This window comes from Puma concolor, chromosome D1, assembly GCF_028749965.1.
Source record: "Puma concolor isolate L17-30 chromosome D1, mPumCon1.1.hap2, whole genome shotgun sequence".
NCBI lineage: Eukaryota > Metazoa > Chordata > Mammalia > Carnivora > Felidae > Puma > Puma concolor.
In genome coordinates, this window is record NC_141676.1 from 28,394,182 (window position 1) to 28,414,072 (window position 19,891).

A 19,891-nucleotide genomic window follows, 5' to 3' on the forward strand; every position below is an offset into this window, starting at 1 on the left:
CGAGATATCATGACTACAACTCACAAAGTTCAGGAAAAAATACAGATACATATAGAGAGAAAAAAGGTAAATACAAATGGAATAAAATATTAATATCTGAAGAATCTAGGTGAAAGATACATAAGAATTCTTTGTACTATTGTAATTTTTTTGTAGGTCTGAATTTTTGTTAAGTGGTAAGTTAAACAGAAAAAAAAGAATATGAATGACAGGCATAAAATAAATGTTTTTCTTGCACAAGGCTGCTCTTCAAGGGTTACTCATTTGGGAATGTACTTTTGAGTATTTTAGACATGACCCAGATCACCTAAAATCTAGAATCATCAGATACACAATGAGTCCCTGGGATCATCTGCCAACATTTAAAAAAAAAAAAAAAAAAAGTATTCATAAGCAATGAGAAGAAATCTTTTCATTTAAAAGTATTACTTAATTCACAGTAGTTTCTGGAGCTCTTGGTCATTATATAATTTCTTCAATGGAGACTAAAAGTAGAATTTCACTATGTGCTCCAATTAATTTGACAAAAAGGGCTTCTTATTCTTGAAAAGACAGAGAATCCTAGTACTAGTCTATACAAGGCTCTCTACAATAGGAATTAGAAAATAGAACCACATTAACTAGCAATATACAGACAATAAAAAGTAGTTTCTAGTCACACGGTTTCATTTCTCAATTACTGTTTAAAGAGTGTATTTATAAAAGACAAAATAAAATGTCCAATTAGAAAACAATAGATAAATACACCAGAAATTAAGTGTTCAATGTGAATAGTAAATGAGTTTAACTCTCTTCATTGGTCATTTAAATATCAGTATTTTAAATACCTGTATCATTAACAGGTTATTTTACCAGTATTCTGCCCAGGAAATTACTTACGCTAAAACATTTCACATAAGAAACATGTTCACATAAATGAACTTCCCCTAATGTAAAGCTTCATAAAATAAACTTGCTATCTGAGGTGCCTACAAAACATTTATCTGAAAACACTAAAGTCTTGGGTATTTTCCAGCAGTATTGTGAACAAAGCATCTAGAGAATGTGTTGACTATAACACAAATCAGCATGTTAAATAACAAGCTTCATCTGACTTAGCAAAACATTCCAACTTTTGGAACAGAAAATGACCTGTTGGACATTTCAAAGCTGCTAGAAATCACCCTGCAATACATGCCCCCCCCCCAACCTTTACTTTAGAAAAGCTGAAAAAGAGTTAATTAAAAGAATACTTAAGGACTATGCTTACTAAAGCATATAATTCTCTAGATTTTTTTTAAGCTATCTAAAATCAGACCCTGGGGGTGCTTGGCTGGTTCAGTCAGCAGAGCACAGGTCTCTTGATCTCGCGGTCTTGAGTTCAAGCCCCACATTAGGTATAAAACTTACTTTATGGCACAAAAACAGACACATAGACCAATGGAATAGAATAGAAACCCCAGAACTAGACCCACAAACGTATGGCCAACTCATCTTTGACAAAGCAGGAAAGAACATCCAATGGAAAAAAGACAGTCTCTTTAACAAATGGTGCTGGGAGAACTGGACAGCAACATGCAGAAGATTGAAACTAGGCCACTTTCTCACACCATTCACAAAAATAAACTCAAAATGGATAAAGGACCTGAATGTGAGACAGGAAACCATCAAAACCTTAGAGGAGAAAGCAGGAAAAGACCTCTCTGACCTCAGCCGTAGCAATCTCTTACTCGACACATCCCCAAAGGCAAGGGAATTAAAAGCAAAAGTGAATTACTGGGACCTTATGAAGATAAAAAGCTTCTGCACAGCAAAGGAAACAACCAACAAAACTAAAAGGCAACCAACGGAATGGGAAAAGATATTTGCAAATGACATATCGGACAAAGGGCTAGTATCCAAAATCTATAAAGAGCTCACCAAACTCCACACCCGAAAAACAAATAACCCAGTGAAGAAATGGGCAGAAAACATGAATAGACACTTCTCTAAAGAAGACATCCGGATGGCCAACAGGCACATGAAAAGATGTTCAGCGTCGCTCCTTATCAGGGAAATACAAATCAAAACCACACTCAGGTATCACCTCACACCAGTCAGAGTGGCCAAAATGAACAAATCAGGAGACTACAGATGCTGGAGAGGATGTGGAGAAACGGGAACCCTCTTGCACTGTTGGTGGGAATGCAAATTGGTGCAGCCGCTCTGGAAAGCAGTGTGGAGGTTCCTCAGAAAATTAAAAATAGACCTACCCTATGACCCAGCAATAGCACTGCTAGGAATTTATCCAAGGGATACAGGAGTACTGATGCATAGGGGCACTTGTACCCCAATGTTCATAGCAGCACTCTCAACAATAGCCAAATTATGGAAAGAGCCTAAATGTCCATCAACTGATGAATGGATAAAGAAATTGTGGTTTATATACACAATGGAATACTACGTGGCAATGAGAAAAAATGAAATATGGCCTTTTGTAGCAACGTGGATGGAACTGGAGAGTGTGCTGCTAAGTGAAATAAGCCATACAGAGAAAGACAGATACCATATGGTTTCACTCTTATGTGGATCCTGAGAAACTTAACAGAAACCCATGGGGGAGGGGAAGGAAAAAAAAAAAAAAAGGTTAGAGTGGGAGACAGCCAAAGCATAAGAGACTGTTAAAAACTGAGAACAAACTGAGGGTTGATGGGGGGTGGGAGGGAGGAGAGGGTGGGTGATGGGTATTGAGGAGGGCACCTTTTGGGATGAGCACTGGGTGTTGTATGGAAACCAATTTGACAATAAATTTCATATATTAAAAAAATAAAAAAATAAAAAAATAAAACTTACTTTAAAAAAACTTTTTAAGTTAAATTTTAAGAAATAAAACAACATAAAAACACAGAAATGAAATACTGATAGAAAAATGGACCAAAGTGGGGCGCCTGTGTGGCTCAGTCGGTTAAGCGTCGGACTTTGGCTCAGGTCATGATCTCACGGTTTGTGAGTTCAAGCCCCGTGTCGGGCTCTGTGCTGACAGCTCAGAGCCTGGATCCTGCTTCGGATTCTGTGTCTCCTCCTCTCTCTCTGTGCTTCCCATGCTCATGCTCTGTCTCTGTCTCTCAATAATAAATAAACATTTAAAAATTTTTTCAAAAAAAAAAAAAGAAAAATTGACCAAAGATAAAAAGTTCACCTGAAGCACTCCCTTCCTTGAAGAAAACTTTAAGACTAACAATGCAAATCTAGTTTATAAAACTTTAGTACAAAGAAAATTTTTATTTATTTTATTTTAATATTTCTTTCTTTTTTTTTTTTTTTTTCTTTAACTGAGAGGGTGTGAGCAGAGGAGGGGCAGAAAGAGAGGGAGAGAATCCAAAGCAGGCTCTGCACTGTCAGCACACACCCTGATGCAGGGCTCAAACCCACGAACTGGGAGACCCTGACCTGAGCCAAAGGCTGACACTCAATCAACTGAGCCACCCAGGCACCCTGAAAACTTTTATTCAAATTGGTCATTCAATATGTATCAATACTTGTATGATGGATTGCTAGAAAAAGTAAACAGCTCTATAACTTTGGGTTATGAACAACTCCCTCAATAGAAAGCCAAATGAATTATTTTTTTTTAATGTTTATTCATTTTGAGAAAGAGAGAGATAGAACACGAGCAGGGGAGGGACAGACAAAGAGGGAGACACAGAATCTGAAGCAGGCTCAAGGCTCCCGGCTGTCAGCACAGCACCCGACACAGGGCTTGAACCCACGAACCATGAGACCATGAGACCTGAGCTGAAGTCAGAGGCTTAACTGACTGAACCACCCAAGTGCCCCCTTTATATTTTATAGGAAACCTGTCCAAAATAACTACCACAAAATTTTATGTTTTGTATAAAAAAGAAAAAAAATCTATGTAACTAACTTTTAGGCAAAGAGGAGTATGAAATATTAAAGACCAAAAAAACCAAAAGTCCAATGATCCTTACCAGAATACCTCCTAACCTAATGTATCTCTAAAACAACTCAAATCAAGAGAGGAAGCTGAATCCTAGATTAATAATTTGATCAAATGTCCATTGCTGACAAAGCATTATAAAGGAAAAATTCAGGTGATAAAATTTTTGTAAGAAATGATGATTCAAAGTTCTAAATGAACATTTATAGAATCAGAGGACCTGTTCTACAAAACTTCTCAAAATTACAGGCTATCCTAAATAAACAACTTTCACATTTTCATTTTGTACTCATAACTGAAAGAGAACTATCACTCCAGAGTAACATATATCACAAGAATTAAAATCTAAACACCCGTGAAGTGAGAATTGTAGCTGCTCCCCCCCCCACCCACACAAATAACAGCTTTGTATTTGTAAAAGCTGAAAAGACAAATATTCACAGCAGCATAAGCTTGATTATAGTACTTTTAGTTTTGAAAAATATTTATGAACGTTTTAGGGCTTGAAACAATAAACTGGAACAAAGAAGTCAACTACTTGTTCTTTCCATATTCCTTTACGATCCTACATGGCCCTAAGGTGACCTACACTCCTAAATTCAAAGTTGTTAGGTTTTTTTCCCTACAATTATGTTCTCTCCACACTCATATTTTAGTGGCCCGATATGCCACTTCGTATGTCCTTTTTTAGAAATTTTGTGAAGTACCTTCAAAACCTTTCTAATATGGAAACGCTATTTTTTAAGTTTCAAATTTTAACTGTCATATATATCTTGTGAACTGGGGTGTCTCACAATGGCTTCAGGAAATCCTGTGCTTCAGGAAACTATGGTATCTCATCAGAAACAATAGAAGGAACAGAAATGAAAATATGTTAAGAAAAATAAATACCTCTTCATTCTCATGACAAATGTGAGGAAGGGGACAAGGCAGAGATTTATAACAAGTCTCCCCAAGAACCTCAGAAAGAAACTAAAGAACAATGTAAATTCATAAAGACCTAAGGAGGAAAGAAAACAACCTGCTGCTCAAAAGAGTACTCTCAAAGAAAGGACACTGAATTCTTAGAAATCTTTTAGAACTGCTTATGTTTGGTTCTAACTCTAATCATTAACTTTTTTAAATGACACACACACTGCTGGGGCACGTGGCTGGCTCAGTTGGTAAAGCATGTGACTCCTGATCTCAGGGTTGTGAGTTCGAGCCCTATATTGAGCACAGAGATTCCTAAAAATAAAATTGGCAGGGGGTGGGGGGTACGGGCTAGGGAGCTCAGTTGGGTAAGTATCCAACTCCAGCTAAGGTCATGATCTCATGGTTCATGGTTTCAAGCCCCACATCTGACTCTGCTGATACTACAGAGTCAGCTTGGGATCCTCTCTCCCCTCTCTCTCTTCCTCCCCACTCTCTGCTCGAACACGTGTGCAATCAAAAAAAATAAAAAATAGGGGCACCTGGGTGGCTCAGTTGGTTAAGCATCCGACTTCAGCTCAGGTCATGATCTCACAGTTCATGGGTTCGAGCCCCACATCGGGCTCTGTGCTGACAGCTCAGAGCCTGGAGCCTGCTTCAGATTCTGTCTCCCTCTCTCTCTGCCCCTGCCCCACACTTACTCTGTCTCTCTCTTTCTCTCTCTCAAAAATAAATAAAAACATTTAAAAAGTTAAAAATAAACTAAAAATAAATAAAATGACACATTATCAGGTTGCTTGTAATAAGCTTTGCACTAAAACTGTAGATTTATATGGAATTAACAAGGGTGACAAAAATATTTGTCTACTACAAGCCCCACATAAACACTGAAAAAAAATTTTTTTCACATTGGTGTAAAAAGCCACACTACCATACATGATACTATAAAGTTTATGTATCAGAATTACAAATGTAAGAAAAATATATTCAGATCTAGCTTAAGAAACTTTTTAAATGCCATCAACATATTAGAAAGATAAAAAAGGTGAATACAAAACTTTAATTCCATTTGAAGATGCCTAAGTAAGTGACAGCTAACACATTTTAAGTTCAAAATTAAGGCCAACTATTGATATCATGGGATAAAATAAAGAAAAAGTATGTTAAATCATGACTGAAAATGGCCACAAAACAGTTAACAGTTTACAATGAGAAATTTATTTTTAGATAATAACTATAAATCTCTTACTGGCCAAAAGTGACTTTGTATCATTTTTTAGGCTTTTGCATAAGAAGTTAGATAGAATCTCAAACATAAAGGTAATGATCACATATCAACTATACATGATGAATCTGCCAAAACAGTGATTTTATAACAATGTTAAAACTTAAGGGGTGCCAAGAGTGGCTCAGTCGGTTAAGCGACCGACTCTTGATTTGGCTCAGGTCATGATCTCACAGCCATGAAATGGAGCCCCACGTCAGGCTCTGCCTTTCTGTGCTGATAGCGCTGAGCTTGCTTGGGGTTCTCTCTCTCCCTACCTCTCTGCCCCTCCCCAGCCCATGTATGCACACACCTGTGCAAGCGCTCTCTCTCTCTCAAAGTAAACAAAAAAACATCTAAAAAATGTTATTTGTTCATAGAGACCCTGCAAATTGAAAGGGTAAAAATGATCACTACACCATTACCATTACCTGGAATAAGACTGCTAGAATATGGGTAGACAAGACTAATACATGAAATTTAACATATTTTGCCTTAAACTCATGAAAGCATACACACTGTTCACTCCAGGAAGAGGTGAAATTTCTGTATAAAAATCATTTTTAAATTATTCAGTTACTACAAATTACAAAATATTCAGTAAAACGAACCTATTTCCTTCTAGTCATTCCAGGGTATGTTTTATCATATGTTTCCAATCATGGTACATGTATAACTTGGTATGCCAATTTGTTCTATCTAGGATATTTTGAATAGCAGCATAATATTCTACCATGTGTGCATACTATAATTTGTTGAACTGCTTTTCCTCCCAATTTGTTCACTATATTATATAAAGTTGTGATGAATATTTTCATATAAATAGTTTTTTTACATTCCCAATTTTCTTAGTATGGATTTCCAAAAAGGAAACTTGATAACTACTACTAAATTTTGTTTTACAACGTGCAGATTTTGTTGGGTTTTTTTAATGTATCCACCAGAAATAAATATTTTAAGATTTAAAGTTTCAACATAAACTGCAATAGAAATGAGTGAAGAAAGAGGAAATACAGAAAAAGAAACAAATTTTGAAATAAGATAATTCAATCTGAGCTAGCTGTGGGGGGAAATATGGACCTCACTAGTTCTAAAGATGAGCTGAAAGCTCGGAATTAAGTAGGGTATACTACGGATGCAATCACCTGGAGGAATACATAGATTGTGAATAAAAGAAACTAGTGGAGAGCTTAGCAGAAGTAATTTCACTAGAGTGGCATGGACAGAACTATACTGCCCAGGGCTAAGAAGTGAATACAAAAGCAAACAGAGGGTAAAGTACACATTTAAGAAGTTTGGAAGAAATAAAAAGGAAGCCAGGTCCACATCTGAGGAGGCACAATTGAAAGATGGCTGCTTTATGGGGCACCTGGGTGGCTCAGTTGGTTAAGTGTCTGACTTGGGGTCAAGTCATGATCTTGCAGTTCATGAGTTTGAGCCCCTCGCCTCATCGGGCTATCTGCTGTCAGTGCAGAAACCGCTTCTGATCCTCTGTCCTCCCTCTCTCTATGCCACTCCCCCACCCATTCTTTCTTTCAAAATAAATAAAAGTAAACTTTTTAAAAAAAAGTGCAAAATAAAAGATGGCTGCTTTAGATCTCAGGTATCTGAGAGATGCCTGGGTGGCCCAGTCAGCTGAGCATCCAACTCTTAATGTCAGCTCAGGTCTTGATCTCCCAGTTCATGAAATCAAGCCCTCACGTCGGGCTCTGCATTGACAGCTCAGAGGCTGCTTGGGATTCTCTCTCTCCCTCTTTCTCTGCCCCCCTCCCCAAAATAAATAAATAAACATTAAAAAAAAAAGATCTCAGATATCTGAACATTTTTAAAGGCTGAAGAAAAAAGGCCCAAGAAAGGGGGGAAGGGGAGGCTTGAAGTTATTGGACAGGCTCAAGATGCTGAAAAAAAAACATCTCCAGATGAAATCCACAATAGACAACAGGCAGGAATCTTGGAGGGAAGCAGATGTTTCAGTCCTTCAGAGAGTGGTGAAAATATACAGGGTGGACTAGAAGTTATATCCAGAGGTAGAGGGTTGGAAATCTGGAGGAAGTTCATACCTATTGACCTCTATGCAGGAAATAGACTCATCTGCTAGAATTAAAGAAGGGAGGGGTTGGGGCACCTGGGTGGCTCAGTCAGTTAAGCATCCGACTTCAGCTCAGGTCATGATTTGGAGGTTTGTGGGTTGGAGCCCCATGTCAGGCTCTGTGCCGACAGCTCGGAGCCTGGAGCCGGCTTCAGATTCTGTGTCTCCCTCTCTCTCTGCCCCTCCCCTGCTCACTCTGTGTGTGTGTGTGTGTGTGTGTGTGTGTGTGTGTGTCTCAAAAATAAATATTTTTTAAAATTAAAAAAAAAAAAAAGAAGAAGTGAGGGGTAGAGTAGGGTTTTGAGAAGCAAAGTGTGTGGGCAGGTACCTGTAAAGCTGTTCAGTAAAGATGCTACCTTGATTAAAGGATATAGGTAAAGCAGCACATGCCTGTATTTGATTACTTTTTATAATAATTATATGTTTGATTCCCCAATGTCTATTATGCAGTTTAAGGGATATAAAAACTTTTAAGACATGGTCTCTGACCTGAAGAAACAGTTCAGATACTATTTCATATTTTGAAATGTAAACATTTCCCAAGATGTAATGTATTAGGTTACCTCCTAAGTTATAAATTGAGGCATTTTCTTCCAGTCAGATTATGAGAAACAATTTCAAGCTAGATATACCCTCAGATGTGAGATATACTTAAGAGAGATTTCACAAGTAACAGAGTAGCAACTGGATATACTTTCAGAAATGCCACACTGGGCTTAGGGCAACTCACAAGGCAAACATTCCAACTGTTTTCTACTCAAAAGTATTGGCAAACCAATTATGTTATAGTCCCTAACAACCTAAGTGAGTTTCCACACAGAGTTCAATTTTAAATTCACAGGTATAAAATATCAAGATCGCACAAAATTGTCAAATTTCATTAAGACTATATCATATACAATTATAATGGGGCAATGTAATAAAATACTTGTCCTTTTTGCATGACTTGGCTTCAAGGACCCCAAGTTATATATACTTTTGATTTACATAAATTAAGAACAAGCAATAGGCCTTCTGCATAGTGACTTCAAATAAGTTACAACTAGCAATTTCAATATTCTTAAAAGTACCTTAAAATGGAATTCTATCTATACCCTGGTTTTCACCTTCTATTTTCTTTCCAATCGGCATAGGAATGAGGTTTGGAGAGCTCTGCATTCCAAATTTAGAAGGTAATAATACAGTTAGCAAAGCAAACCTATTAGAATTTTCTCAGGCAATGCAAGAACTGTGCATGTCCAAAAGGAAAAACCATGAGAATAAGAGAACTGGATTAACCATATCTAAGAAATATGAATTTCCACTTGATTTAAATTAACATACAACCTATTTCTATAAAACCGTGAGACTACTAAACTTGTTAGACTTGACAGAAAAGCTTGTAACAAAAATTAAATTCATAGAATCTTTTTCATATGTTCAAGTGACTTTTTCAGCTTTCAACACCACAAGGATGGCAAGTATTAATATACAACTTTCAGAAGCTAAACCATTCCTGATAATTTTAAATATCATTTATTTATTAAATAAACAGTCTTAAAAAAAAAAAAACTTGAACATGCTATATGTGTATCATTTTTCTCAGGCAGTGTTCTCCAGCTCACAATACATACGCACAAATATAAAAGAACATGTACAGTAGTAGGCTAATTTCACCTACTATTTGCTCAAAGCAGAAACCATGTCTTCCTCTCTTCATTCATAGCACAGTATCCTGCACTTAGTGGACACCCAAATATATACCAGATAAAACAGTTTTCACTCACATATTTTATCATTGTTTTACCTGACACAATAAAATTTCATTTATTTGTGGTATCTGTGGTCCAGCTACAAAAAAATATTTTAAGCATAGTAACCAGATTAAAAACCTAATATTTAAAAAAAATTTTTTTCAATGTTTATTTATTTTTGGGACAGAGAGAGACAGAGCATGAACGGGGGAGGGGCAGAGAGAGAGGGAGACACAGAATCGGAAACAGGCTCCAGGCTCCGAGCCATCAGCCCAGAGCCTGACGCGGGGCTCGAACTCACGGACCTCGAGATCGTGACCTGGCTGAAGTCGGACGCTTAACCGATTGCGCCACCCAGGCGCCCCAAAAACCTAATATTTTTGAACCCAATACTATTCTTATCTAACTTAAAACACAAAACTACAATTAATATACTGCAGAGATACTTGTACTGCCTCCGCTGAAACTGATTACGAATTGGTCCAAAACATGGATTTGAGAAGGTAGTGAAATGTAACATCATAGCTATAAACTACATAGCATGTAACCAGCAGTTTTCATTATGATTTTGCCACTTTATGCTATTTAATCTTAATATAAGTTATCACAAATTACATATTTAAAGCCCTCCAAAGTATTAATTTAAATCATACCTCAGAAGAAATGTCTCTAGAAAGTCAGGTTCAATTTTCAATATGTTATCACTCTATCTAACTTATTAACTATTTAAAACTGTACATTATATATCTAAAGTCGTATGGTTTACCAAACCTACGAGGCTCTTGTTGTATTATTAAACAGATAGCACTCAGTCAAAATATCCGCAAATGATATCTTTAAGCCCTTTAAATAACCACTTTACAGGGTATGAAACATTTTCTAACCAAGTTTTTTCTGCAAATGTTTCAAAGCTTACTATTTCATATTTTTAAAAAATGCTAAGATACTGTATTTAATTTATGAATAATACACAACAAAGTAGAGGGAAGCTAAAGAACTGACATTAACATAAACATTTTTAGTAAGTCATATGCTTTTATTTTTCAATTTCTAAAATGGAATACAGATCTCCAACTTAAAACGGGATCACATCCCGATAAACCCATCATAAACTGAAAATACCAAGTAGAAAATGCATTTAATATACCTAACCTACCAAACATCATAGCTTAGCCTCATCCACCTTAAACATGCTCAAACACATTAGCCTACACTTGGGCAAAATCATCTAACACAAAGCCTATTTTATAATAAAGTGGTGAATATCTCAAGTAATGTACTGAATAGTGAAAGTGAAAAACAGAATAGTTGTCGTGGTACAGAATGGTTTTAAGTATATCACTGTTGACCCTCATGATCGTCAGCTGTCTGGGAGCTGCGACTGCCTCTGCCCAGCATTACAGGAAGAGTATCAGACCCCATGTTGCTAGCTTGGAAAAAGATCAAAATTCAAAATTCCAAGTACACAAATGTGTATACACATGTGTTTACACCATAGTAAAGTCAAGAAATCATAAGTCAAACCATGGTAAATAGTAACTGGCTAGTCATTTGCAGCCAAGTTTTATAGTTTCTATCAAATTTTAAAGGCAACGTTCTTGGTAAGCCATATGCAATCAAATGTAATTTATAAAAACTACACAATTCTAAAGGTGGAGGTAATGACTCATTCTGTTCATCTAATTACTTCAAAAATCTATCAAATCTAAATAATTTTTCAAATTAGAAAAGATGCTCCAGCATGAACGATTACATAAAATAAAAAAAAATAAAAAAATTATGACTACCTCTGACAATCCTTTATTTACAATGTGACCAAGAATTAGCCTTACACAATTTCGATCCTTACCTAAAGTACAGCTCAAAGGTACAAACTACTGTATTTCTCTTCATTATTCTTCTCTAAATCTCCATTTCTTTTAGGTATGATCTTTTTAAGGGAAAAAAAAGACACTGCAACCAAAAAAAAATGAAAAGTACATCTGGAAATCTAATCTTTAAAAGAAGAGATGTTGATCTCAGAAAGTAAACATGGACTGAGTGACAGCAGAGAAGTCGGGTTTTAATTCAACTTGAGAAACCTCCATTCATTTATTATATGCACCTTAGTTTTATTTTCAAGTATCTCTAAAAACTAAAAAAAAAAAAAAAAAGGTTATTCCTATAAATCAAACTCATTTTAATAGCAATTAATACGTTCTATGCTCTTCACACTTCTGGTTTCAAATTAGGCATATAATGTAAAATTTTTGTCACTGTACAGAACGTTTATCTTTCCTAAATTCTACATTAAGCAAAGTCCTTTGGGTTGAAAAGACAAAAGACAAAAAGAAAGGAAGGTAAGGGCAGGGAGTGGGTTTTAAAAACCGGTCAAGGATGATAAACAGGTATTATTTCATAAATCCGATCTTTTAACAGGTGCCACCGTATATTCCTAATCTTTCCCCCAAGCTACCCCATATTTCACTGATTTCATAACTAAGTGAATTCTGATCTCTAGCAACTTGAACATTTAAGTCAAAACAGATTTCTAAGTTTCAGAAATTTAATTAAATGAGCCTCTTCCTCCAACTAGGGCCCAGCTTCCCCTACCTTACCTGCCCGCTACCTTCCCTCCCATTCACTTCCCCAGCAAGGAAAGATTCTGTCTTAGAAAACTGCAGATATTGTTTGGGTCAAAGTAACAAAATACACTGAAGGTAAAACATAGTGTCCTTGGCTTGTTTCAGTTCAAAGATTTTCTGTTGGAAAAAGATAGCTTTCTAAAGTACAAACTTGGCATTCAATACAAAATACAAAAGATAAAATAAATCAGTTTACTGACTTAACTGTCATCAAACCACAAATACCACCCTAAAAATACAGTATTTCTAATACTCGACCAGTTGTTGTTTTTTTTTATTTCCACACAAACCCAAGTCCTAAGAGCCTCCAGGTCCCCAGCATAACAATGTGTGCTCAGAATCCAGACAATATGTTGCCTTTTGTGTAATGACATATGGCCCAAGTATCAACAGAGGAGAGCAGCCTGATCTGCCAAATAGGTCAAGGTCTAATATGACAAACATTTAGGTAAAATTTGTAACATATACCTTCCAAATATCTATTCTAGCTTGGTCCTAACAGTGATTAAGATAAGATCCAAAAAAAACAGTTATGACAAAGCTACAGAAGCAGCATACCAATATTGTTTCTCTCTAAATCACTTTTTTTTTCCTTCCCCAAATCACTCTTAATTCAACCAAAAAAAGTAGGCTGTATTTCCTTAGGTCAGCCACATAAGTCCTCTGGCTACCCTGAAAATCGACACGGATTCAAAACTTCCACTCCAAACATGTATCACTATTCAACTTCTGTTAAGTGCTTGAAGATACTAATCAAGTTGTTTTTTAAGCAGCTGGACCCAGAACTAGTAACAACATTTAAAATAATTCCTTTAGACTTACATTTGTATTATATAGAAAGGACTACCTAAACAAAGTTTTCAGCAAGTTGTCTGAGCGGGGTGTGGGTCAGGGACACCTTTAAAAAGTAATAAAACATACTGACAGACTCCTCCACGTTAACGAAATTCTAGTAGTTTGTCTCACAAATAACTTCCAAGTTAAACACACCACACTTTAAGTCTCAACTTCAGACATTAGAAAATTAGGACAGCAGCAAACCCAGAAATTTTTACATGAACATTTCTTTTGGCAGCAACAATATAATCATATAGCAAGTTACTCTGTGTCCTCTAATAGTTGAGAGACAAGAATAACTCTGGAGGGATATTTTAAATACCTAAAACTTTAAAGTTCCTTAGAACACACTTAAATCCAAATATTGCCAAGACAGCTTTATCTCTAAACTCAAACATAAATGGAATGCAATGGAAACTACATTATTCATGCCTTTTAACTACCGATGACACAATTCTAACGTACCATACGACCACCTTCGGCGAACTGCCGTGGAGAACATAGAAATCTAACTTCAAGTTACCAAAATAAGTCATTCTAACATTCAAATGGAAAATAACATGCAACCCAGTATTCCATTCAATGCATGTGAAACAGGTTTAGGAAACAGTTTTTCAGCATTCTGAAATTTATATTTTTCCGCTACCTATACATACCTTCAGTGTTCATTTATCAAATATTTAAAACAAAAGCTCAATCAAAAAGCTCATTTGACAGCTGTTGCTATTTTAAGTTGCAAGGGGGAAAAAAAGGCTTTCAAAATTTTGCAATAAACAAATACTTAAGTGCCCTGCCATACTGGCTACAGCAGCCCAACCTCTGTAATTTGCACCTTATTTTATGGTGCTCCATGACAGGACATCCAAAAAATTAAAACAGTATGATCTGAAGCTTCTTTTCAAGCATGTTTACAAGAAGAATTATCTCATAAAAACTGTCCACTTTTATGTGACTCTAAAACTCCATGCCCAGAAGCCAATGACTGGTTTATAAGCAAGATAATGACTAGTTCAATGGAAAAGGTATTATGACAATAAACTAAGACTGGCTCACCATGTTATGATCTGCTTGCCTAATATGTGTTTAGCTACTGTAGTCAGCAATGTCCAAATATAAATTTGAAACATTTAATGACTGGTTCTGTTCTAGATTTCAAGCTCATCTTACCTTTTTAAAACATAGTTTTAATCTAAGGCTCTCCACAAAAAAAAAAAAAAAAAAAGTCTTTTTTAGAAAATATATTCCCTAAAGTAGAAAAAAAAAAAAATTCAGGTCCAAATTATTTAATTTTATGATAAGTGCAAAAAAAAAAAAAAAAAAAAAAACCCGCAATGAAATGTCCAAATTCTAAAATATTTCAGCACCCCTCCACCTTAACACAAATTAAAAGCAAGTAGTTTCAAAAATAAAAGAAAAATAAACCTCAAACAGGTTGAGCATTATATTTTGTAAATAAGAGTTGTCTACACTTTATGAATGGGCCCATAAATATACCAAGAAAACCTTATTTTAAAAAGTACTTTGTTTGGTTGGTTACACTTCAATTACTGTTCAGTGGCATGTAACCAATAAAACTATAAAAACTACTTTTTAAAGGTCAGTCTTATTTTGTTTACTTAAATACTAAGTTTAATCATGACCTATCAAAACCTTATCATGGCTCACTGTATAAAATTAGCACTGCACTTGCAAACATAAGCAGAATCTAGACTTATCAAACATATGGTGAGGCCTGCCCAGCTTCTGAAAAATTAAATGAGAATGTAGGATTAAAATGTTTTAGCTGGGTAACAAAGCCCACCGATCCAGCTCAAAAGTTTTCATCAAAAATTTTATCAAAAGGGGTACCTCTTCAAAATTAAGGCACCAAGAAATTAAAACTTTGAAATAAAGTGAAATGATGTGAACATTAAGTAATTCCACGCCACAGAAGTACTTCCAAGCAAATACCTAAAACGGGAGGGACGGGGGAGGCGGGGGAGAATCAACCGATCTCCAAACTACTAGAAGGTACACAGAAGCACAAGCAACCCCAGGCTGGTGTACCAGCTAACTTTCCCGGCCCAGTACCAGGGAGACAATCTAACAAAGTCGACAACAGAACCAACCATGAGCTTTCCCTGTAAACTGGACCGATAACCTGAAAAACTTCACTGTTGCTAATAGAAGCTCCTTATAATTCGAAGCAGCGACCTGACAGGTGGAAAAATCAATTCTAACAGGGCAGCAAGAGGTTGTGAAAACACAGTTCAAGGACTGAACGTGTCATGACTACTCTGTAACAGGTCCAAGGTAATTTACGCACACACCCTTTCGCGCAATTCCTCAAGCCGAGATAAGATTGGGCAACAGGCTTAGCTGAGAGCCACATACCATTTTAAAACAGCCGTCTCTCTTCCGACAGGAAAACAGACATTCCCATCCGAAGTCTTTCCGCGAGTTGGCGAAGGGAAGCGGGCGGCCGCCACCGTAACGAGAGAAGCCGGCAACAGCCCCGTCGCGCGGCCGCCACGCCTTCCTCCGGCCGCGGCAGGGGACGCGGAGCGGCGGGTCACATTTCTCCTCCCCAACAATCACACGCACTCACGTCTCCTGAGTTGACACCCTCTAAACCGGCCGCTCGGCGACGCTGGTGACTGGGCCACAAAGCCAGGGACGCAGCCATCGGCTGGGGCGCTCAAGTTGCGTGCGTGCGTGCGTGCGCGTGTTTGTGTTTGTTCCCCTTAATGAAAGACAAGAGGTCTCCGTAGTTACGGCCTAGGGTTGCGGTGGGGAAAGAGGCCCCCTGTGGGACTAAACAAAACTTCGGTTGCTGGGAAGAGCGGTTGCGCAACCCTGGCAGAGGAAAGGCCGGGGCCGCCCAGCCCGGCCCCGGCGCGGCTTCCCGGAGGCTGCGCCACCGCGCGCACCAGGCACGCGCGGCCCCCGCGTCCGGCGGCCTCGAGCCCCAGGCGGCCCCCGGACTCGCTGCTCGGCGGGGGCCGGGGCGGGAACGCAGAGCGCCGGAGCGCAGGGGAGGCGGTCGGGGATGCAGGACGCGCGGCGGCTGCGGGCCTCTCCAGCGGTGCAGGGCCCGGCCGGAGTCCCCGCGAGAGGAGCTACTCCCCCCCACCCTGGGGTGGGGGCGCCCCTCGCCCTATCCCCTTACCTTCCTAGAGGCCTGCGCTCTCCCCTCTTCGGGCGGCCGCAGCCCTGAGCATGTCCGGGGTGGGGTGCGGGGCCGTGCCGGGGACAGGGAGCCAGGCGCTTCAGCAGGCGGCACCACCCAGCCCGGGCTCAGCCCCTCTCCGCGGCCGCTGCCATCTTGTCCTGGCGGCTGAGAGGAAACGGCGAAACACCCTCCCCCGACCGCTGCTGCTGCTACTGCTGCTCTGACTGCTGAGCGCCGGGCGCGTCTCCCTCATCTTCCTTCCCGGGGAGTTGGGGTGGGGACGGCAGGGCTGGGGCGAGGGGTGGCGAGAGGCCGGCCGGCCGGCCTCCGACTGCTGGGGCCTACGGGCGGCGCGGGGTGCGGGGCCCGCGGCGGCTGGGGCCCATTCCTGACGCCCCTGCCGCGAGAGGAGGAGAAGGAGACAGCCAGGAGACGCGGCGACGCCGGGGCCCGCGGCGCGGTCTCCTCAGGCCGCCGCGCTGCCGACAGTCGTCACGGAGGCAGCTGCCGCTGGCCGCCCCAGTCTCGGGCCCCTCCTCCGCGCCCGCCGGCCTCGGCCGCCGCCTCCGCAGCGCCACCGCCCGCCGGGCCGCGCTGCGCGCCGAGCCCGGGCGGCCCCGCTAGCCTCCGGCCCCGGCGCCTCCGCGAAGCCCCTCCCCGGGGCCCGCCCGCAGCCGCGCCCTTGTAGCTCCGAGCCCGCCTGGCGGCCGGCGTGGACCGGACCCGGAGCTCCCTCCCGCCGGCCCGCCCGCCCGCCGCCACAGCAGCATCCGTCAGCGCCCCCTCTGCCGTTCTGAGCCTCGCACCAGGCCCGCTTTGACAAAAATACACAGTTAAAAAAAGATCCTAACCCCCACCCGCCCACCCGAAGAAAGGATTAAAATGAGGAAGCAGGATTTTACAGGCCTTTCGAGATGCCGTAATCACAGTTTCCCCTTCCACCGCTTTAGGATCTGTTTCTTGGTGGCTTGTTTTTTGTTTGTTTGTTTGTTTGTTTGTTTGTTTGTTCTTAAGGGTTCCAAAAATAAGGAAAGGGGAAATGCTTGATCGAGTGAACGGTCCCTATCTAAAACAGGTCCCTCCGTCTCCCCCATCCCAAAAAGTCAAGAGAATTGTAAAGTCGGATTGAAGTAAAGGCCTTCCTGCAAATGTTCCAAGAGCATCTCTAAGGCCCCAACCGCTGTCATTGTGAAGTATGCCCACCTCTGTGTTGATAACTCCATCTAGTTAGTTCCTCTCCCGGAGACTAGTTACCTCCCTCCTGGAGACTAGGAAATCAACAGAATGGCCCATCTCAAGCAACGTAATCATAGAATTAAAGAATTTTAGAGATGAAAGAAACTTAGAGATCCTTGGTCCAAACTCTTAAGCTAGGACAGGGCTTCAAAGAAGCTGAAGAGACCTGCCCAAGGTTATACAGCAAAGCCTCGGTCTGCACGCCGTCTCTCCCCTTCTTTTCGCGAAGGAACAACTGACTTTCTAGTACCTATCATTCAGAGTTAATTCTGCTTAATACCTCTTTCCTTTTGTTCTTAATTTTTGATTTTTTTGGAAACTGAACACCTTGCTCCAAGAAAGTGTCCTTTGTTCCTTTCGTAAGTCCCTCACTAGGAGGTTTGACTCTACCGTGCATGTATTTTTACCCAGACATTTTCTATTGCAGTAACTGGGACAGGGCAAAGGGAGTGGCAAATTGCTGCATATTTAATACTACACATTTATCCCCTGCTGCTTTTCAAACTGGGAGAGGAGTATTTTTGAGGATTCCTTTTAAAAAGAGAAAAGGATAGTATGCCTGAGGCAGTTGGAAGTTATTTTCAAATGAGGGTTGTTTTCTTCAAGTTAGGGAGGATAACCAGTGAGGCTTCCAAAACAGAAAAACAAAACAATGACTGTCTCTCAGAGAGATAGCAACATATTAGCCATTCCTTTTTACTTAGTATTTAGTTACTTTTGACTTAAAAAAAAAAAAAAAGCAATAGTTAAAAGAACCAAAAAAGGATAAAAACACTGCTGGCAGGAGAAAGTTACAATAATAAAAATCTCAGTGAAAGAAGGGAACTATTCCACTAGAACTTCAAATTTCCAGAAATTTTGCAAAACATTTCTCTGGATCACTTCTAATAGGAGGTTTCAATTCTCCCTACTTGTGGCATTACTACATTTATGGACAAGCCAGAAAAAAGGAGGATTTTGTTTGGGCTTTTTTTCCCCTTTCTCTCCCTGACATTGGTATTCACCACACTGCAAGTTCCAGGAGAGAATTCTATTTTTTCTTTTTTAACAATTGCATTGCCAGTACTTACAGTGCCTGATCTATAGTTGTCTTTAGTAAATGCTGCTAAATAAGTCAATGAACACTGTTCATTCAAGTACTCCTCCACTTTATACCTATTGTCTCCTAACTTAATCTCTTTACTTGCAATCTCTTCCCTCTCCAATCCATTCTGAACACCATCTAGATAATTTTTCAAAGCCCCTGACTTAGCCACTTTATGAAGTTTGTAAGAAAAAAATGGAAAATTTCCAGTGTTCTTTTCAAAAATGAAGACTACTGGGGCACCTGGGTAGTTCAGTGGTAAGTGGTCTGACTTTGTTCAGGTCATGATCTCATAGTTCGGGGGTTTGAGCCCCACCCCACGTTGGGCTCTGCACTGACAATGCAGAGCCTTCTTGGATTGTCTCTCTCACTCTCTCTCTCTCTCTCTTCCCCTGCCTAGCTTGTGCTCTCTCTCTCTCTCTCAAAATAAATATACTGTTAAAAAAAAACACAGACTACTAAATTATATGTGAAAAACTTAATTGTGTGTAAAAAGATGGTACCAAATAATTCAATAATATTTGCATTCAGAAATACTACTTGAATACTATGTACTGGGCATTGTGCTATCATCTGAGGATACAATGAAAAGGTAGACACCCTGTGAGTTTATACTCTCTCTAGAAAGTTGGCTGTTATACAAATAACTAATTTAATATTAATAAGCATTATTTAAAAAAAGTATACATCCTGCAATGAGAGGATAGACCCTAATCAATTTTTTTTTTTTAATGTTTATTTTTGAGAGAGAGAGAGACAGAGCATGGGCAGGGGAGGGGCAGAGAGAGAGGGAGACACAGAATCCGAAACAGGCTCCAGGCTCTGAGCATCAGCACAGAGCTCGACTTGGGGCTTGAACTCACAAACTGTGAGATCATGACCTGAGCCAAAGTTGGACGCTTAACCCACTGAGCCAACCAGGTGCCTCTAGACACCTGAGAGGGTAGGGAAGCCATAAAAAAAAAACCTCATTCGTTTCTCTCTCTCCTACTAAACACTTACTTCCTGAGGAAGAATCTCCTGACCTCTCTAAGCCAAATCCTGA

At 39.6% G+C, this 19,891-nt stretch overlaps 1 protein-coding gene across 6 annotated transcripts in view; it reads right to left on the reverse strand.

The window, feature by feature from the left end:
• The window catches only part of HIPK3 (homeodomain interacting protein kinase 3), a 93,714-nt gene extending 77,017 nt beyond the window's left edge, over positions 1 to 16,697 (reverse strand). For 4 of the 6 annotated variants that reach the window (XM_086677721.1, XM_086677719.1, XM_086677720.1 and 1 more), the window contains exon 1: positions 16,524 to 16,697. The gene's annotated coding sequence lies outside the window, so the exon portion shown is untranslated. Of the gene's footprint in view, positions 1 to 11,763; positions 11,785 to 15,748; positions 15,954 to 16,523 lie in introns of those variants that run through there. The other 2 variants (XM_086677716.1, XM_086677717.1) reach the window with 2 other exon arrangements.
• Between the last annotated feature and the right edge of the window lie 3,194 nt (positions 16,698 to 19,891).